This window comes from Perognathus longimembris, chromosome 11, assembly GCF_023159225.1.
Source record: "Perognathus longimembris pacificus isolate PPM17 chromosome 11, ASM2315922v1, whole genome shotgun sequence".
NCBI lineage: Eukaryota > Metazoa > Chordata > Mammalia > Rodentia > Heteromyidae > Perognathus > Perognathus longimembris.
This window is the reverse complement of record NC_063171.1, coordinates 29,364,254-29,370,057: the sequence shown is the minus strand read 5'-3', so window position 1 is coordinate 29,370,057 and position 5,804 is coordinate 29,364,254.

The following is a 5,804-nucleotide window of genomic DNA, read 5'->3' as shown; positions in this document are numbered from 1 at the left end:
TCTGGTACGGAAACTATTTAGAAATTCCATCTGCCTGAGTATCATAGCCATTAGGATCTGCCCTGTCTTGCGCTTACTACCCTGTCCTATCCTCAATGAATGAGGTCTTCCACAAATTATGCTGTATGAAGTTTCAATAGTGTTGGTGAAGGCAATTTCTTGGCTACCTAAGCTAATCATAAGTTGGGTCATTCATGTCTGAATCTCACAGCCACAAGAACCTAGAGCTTCAGGGGTGCATTGAGACCCATATTGCCTAGTGATGTAGGCTAATTAAAATCAGTTTATACCAAATATTTAATTGACATTTGCATTTACTTTTCTATGAAATAGCTATAAACACCTGCAACAGCAATATTGACAAGACAATATGTAGTAAACCAGCTGTACAACTTGGGGTGGGGGGTTGGGGCAGAGGGAAAGTTGGGGAAAAATGAGGGAGGAGGTGACGAGTTTGACAAGAAATACACTCACTACTGTAACTGTAACCACTCTGTATATCACATTGACAATAAAAATACTTTTAAAAAACTTATCATTTTGTAGAATTGTTCATATTATCTTTATTTGTAGGAATTAGTAATATATTTAAGTTATTAATTTTTTATTGATTATTGGGACTAAAATATTTCTTATGAATTGGTTGATTGGCTATTTACTTCATGATCTCGTCTCATGAACTGAGCTTTGTATTTTCATTTTAATGTAGTCATATTAGTTACTGTTTTTTTTTAAGATGATTTTACATCTTAAGAAGCATACCTTTTCTGTGATACTGGGGTTTGAACTTAGGGCTTCGTGCTTCTTAGGCAGGTGCTGTAACTGCAGTTGTGCTTCCATCCCATCTTTGTGCTTGTTGCTTTATAGACAGGGTTTCAATTCTGGCTCAGGGGTAAAACTGAGCTTTAATTTACCTATCCAGACTCGAATTGTGTAACTAGTTCTTCACTGAGAAGTGTTCTTACTAACATTTCTGTCCTGGCTGGCCTCAGTTTATGATCCTCTTAATCCTGGCCATTCAAGCAGCTAGGAATACAGGCTTGATGCACTGGTGCAGTTTTTTGCTTTAAAAAATATAAAACTATTTGCCTACAACATACTCCAAGAATATGTAGATTTTATTTTTCACACTTAAGTCTTTAATCTCTCAGAGATAGGTTTATGTATGGGGTGAGGAAGAAATCCAATTATGCTAACATCAGAATCATTATTGAAACACAATTTCTGTCTTTTATCAACTTACTATGTGTGAATAGACTGGGCTGAGTGCTCTGTCTTCTGTTTTACTAACCTAATCTGTTCCTCTGTTAATAATACAGTGTCTTAATTTCATTTTTCCTGAAGTAAGTTTTTAAATTTTTTTTGTCATTCTTCCAAAGGAGCATGTGTAAGTGATAGCTTTTCTCTTAGTCTGAAGTATCTCTAGTTCAGCCTTTCATCTGAATTGCAGTTTAAAGCATACAGACTTTTAATTTGGTGAGTATTTTATGTTGCCTGGATTTCCTCAAATATTTATATTATTGCCAAACAAACATAATTTCATGTGACCTTTCTTCTTTAATTTCTTTCCTTCGGAGTCCTCATGATAATTTATTTTATTTTTATTTACTTGGTTTTTTGCTGATCCTGAGCACAGGGCCTGGGTGCTATCCCTGAGACTCTGTGCTCAAGGCTGTACCACTTGAGCCACAGTGCCACTCCAGCTTTTTCTGAGTAGTTTTATTGGAGATAAGAGTCTCACGGAATTTTTCTGCCCAGGCTGGCTTTGAACTGCCATTCTTAGATCTCAGCCTCCTAAGCAGCTAGGATTATAGGTGTGAGCCCTGGCACCGGTGATTATTTATTTATTTTTTAACAGTACTTACTGCTCACCAAGGGATCCCCTGTGAGAGGACAAAGGGAAAAATTCAGTGTCTATGTTCTCTTGCTGTAGTCACATTTCTTTCTTCTACGTTCATTGTTTTCCATTCCTGTCTGGAAATTAGATGTCTATGGTACACTTGAGATCTGTCATAACCAAGAATGGTATGAGGTGGCAACAAATAGAGCATTTCAGCCATGAGAGAAAATTTTTTGGCATAAGGAAACAAACGTAATGAGCCAGAAACTGGCTCAAGCTATACTTGTATGAGAAATAGTCACAAAATGTAATGTGACTCACAGAGATAAACAAAAATTTGACAGGGGCATTTTGTACAAACCAATCAGTCTTTTACCCCGCTCAGGAATTATAAGTCTGAAATACAGATATCTTAGAGCACTTAATAATTCTTGTCCAAATATAAATAATTAATGTCCAATTTATAGTGGAAAAAAATTAGTTCTTCAAAACACTGAGACACTTGCTAATACCAGTTGCCAAATAGGCAATCCTGAGTAGTTGGAGCCAGTCACTTCTTTCCTAGGACCAAACATCCTGGCCTTTCAGCATATGAACATTTATCAAAACATTCCCAAAATGTTGGAGATCCATTAATACAAGTTGCAAAGAATACTTTAGACTTCTGTTAGCTTTCCAGCAACAGAAAGTTCCAAAGGACAGATGAAGGAACTCTAATAGTTATGTCAGATGAATATTTTTCTTTACCAATTATCAAAAGCATGGAATTCAAACAATCTTCCTGACTGCTTGGAAATAACCCAAGAAGAAGTAGATAGACAAAGGGGCTTTATCATGGTAATTTGTATACATATTTGTATACATGTAATTTAGTGAAATAACCTTATAATTGCTTTCTCTTTCTTCATCTATTGCTTTCTGTCTCTTATTTTTCAATAGCTTGTGATGACTTATGTTATCTTTTAGTTAAAAGCCTTTTTGCTTACAAATAAGAAGTTAAACTTTAAAAAGCTTGAAGATTTTTAGTCCTATTTGATAAGTCTACTCTAACACAGAATTTACTGAGTAAAAATGATGTAGCATCGTATTTGTTTTGGAAAAGACTACACTGGTATCACAGAAAACATAGGCTGGAATTAAAAATAAAAATTTAGGTAATGTACTCACTCCTGAATGAAAAATAGAACCAGAGAAATACTATCTATTAATTGGCTCAGGATGAGGTAACATACCTATCCATGACAGCAAACTTTGGCAGGAGGAATATTGATCATTCGTTACAATCTGGGCAATTCACAAGGCCAGGAATGGGGACAGTATCATCATAATTAAATAATCGTCCCTTCGATTGGTATCAATGGAAAAAAGAAATGCAGAAGATAAAGGAAAAAAAGCCAAAGTCAAACAAAGAGAATTCTTTCTTTTCCAACAAAAGATTAACACACATATCAAATTTTAGCTAAGATTATGATGAGATTTCATAACTTTAAAAAATCATGCACTGGCCAGGCACCAGTGGCTCATGCTTATAATCCTACCTACTCAGGAAGCTGAGATCTGAGGATCAAGATTTGAAGCCAGTCCAGGCAGAAGAGTCCCCATGAGATTCTTATCTCCAAATAACCACTGAAAAAATGGAAGTGGCACTGTGGCTCAAGTGGTAGAGCCTTAGCCTTGAGCACGAAGAGGCTCAGGGACAGCACACAGGCCCTGAGCTCAAGCCACACAACAGAAAAAAATCATTCACAATGGATAAAGAATTTATCCGTTGCTTCACGGTGGCAAATTATTTCAAAAGTCATTTGCTTTAATGAATAAATACGTTTTCTGTAGGTTAGTAAACTGAGTATGGCTTATCTAGCTTAGGGTCTCTCTGTTAGGTTACAGCTGAATTGTTTATTGGGGAAGGATTTGTTTCTTACCTCAAACACATTGTTGGTATAATTCATTTCTTCCTGGGTTGTTTGACTAAAGACTTTAACATATGGACTTTTTTTTTTTTTTTTGGCCAGTCCTGGGCCTTGGACTCAGGGCCTGAGCACTGTCCCTGGCTTCTTCCCGCTCAAGGCTAGCACTCTGCCACTTGAGCCATAGCGCCGCTTCTGGCCGTTTTCTATATATGTGGTGCTGGGGAATCGAACCTAGGGCCTCGTGTATCCGAGGCAGGCACTCTTGCCACTAGGCTATATCCCCAGCCCAACATATGGACTTCTTGATAGGGCACTTGCAATGAGCAGATGACTTCCCTCAGAGCAAATAAGCTAGAGAGAGAAATGAGATGACCAGGATAGACTTTTAGACCAAGATAGACCCAGATAGGTGTGACAACCCATCACCTCTACTGCATGTTATTCTTCAGAGTTGTGTCAGTAAGTCCAGGTTACTCTTGAGGAAAGGGGATGATAGAAAGGCATGAGCAATAAGTAGGGTGGAAGTGAGTATTTATAGAGGCTGCTATGGACTGGATGTTTGCATTTCCTCAAAACTCTAATGCTAAGATTCTAACCTCAAAGTGGTGGAGTTTGGAGCTGATGCCTTGGGAGGTAATCAAGAAACAAGTTATAAATGGGGTACTTGGTGACTTTATAAGAAAAGACAGAAAAGTTCTATCTCACTATTTGCTCTCTATCTCATGAATATACAATGAGAATAGTTCCAGCTGGGAACCAAGAAGAAAGTTCTCACTTGCATATATGATCTTGAATTCCCCAGCCTCCAGTGAGAGATAAATGTTTACCATTTAAGCCACTCACTGTGCTGTGTAATATGTTATGCAGCCTGGACTTACTGGGACCATTTTAGAAACTGCCTACCATCATGAGTGCATTAGTAAATATGGACATATATATAGCTACATACACACACATTCACACACATGTGCACTCATGGGGTGATTGGGTATGCATAGTATGGGGCAAGTAGTACACTGAGTTCATGCTTATTTCCCTGTTAGGAATGTTAGAGAGGCAGAACAGTATTCATTTCTGCAAGGAATAGATGGCATTCACAAGTCTGAGCTGATTTAACAAGGAACTATTTATAAAAATATGTGCCAGTGAAGGGAAATATAAGAACTCTGGCTTATATCAGCCTAGCACATCACTACCCCTAGGCTTCAAGCAGTGAAGTGAAAGAGAAACAGAACTATGAGAAGACGTCCAATAGGTGCTACCACTTTTGGCTAAATGGAATCTGGATAAAAAAAGGTGCCAGCAGAATGAATGCGTTGACTTCACTTGTGCACCCTATCCATTGGCTGAATGCAACTAAAAGCCAGAAGTAATGGGGTGCACTGATGTCATCAGTATGGGTCAGCCTCTCAGGGCACATAGTAACATGGAAACAGTCAAGAGTAGATCAGGAAAGAGAATCTGAAGATACAAAGTGTGGAACATGAATGTACATAGGATGAATATGATATCTACAATAGTCAGAAAGGAAGAAACAGGCTTGCATAAACAGGCGTTCTAAATGGAAGCATTTGCTGATAGAGAAGGGTATTAAACATCAAAATGGGCTTTCAAATAATTGCATCTCTTGAAGATCCTTAAAAATAGGAAACACATACCATCTCTATAAAATGATTTGGGGAAAATTGTACTGATGAAAGGAATGTGAGTGGCTAAGATGTCTTTGAAGGGTCCTTGTAACTTGAAGACTCAGCATACCATGAACAGAGATGGAAATCAGGGAACAAGATCTCCTGCAAAATATTCACCACTCTTTGAAATGTAAATTAGGCTATTCCAATTTAGGAATCAAATTAGAGCAAGTATTCAGGGTGTTAGCAGGCTGTGCTGGAGCCAGTTTGAAGCAGCAGCTAAAGGAGGGAAGCGTGCTTTTTCTCCTGGATGAAGCAGGATCTCTCACAGGGCCTGGTTTCATCTTTACTTAGCACCTGCTGGCTTGGAGTGGTGTCGCACAAGCAATCAGACAGTGCATGTGTGCCAAGAGCCTGACCTCT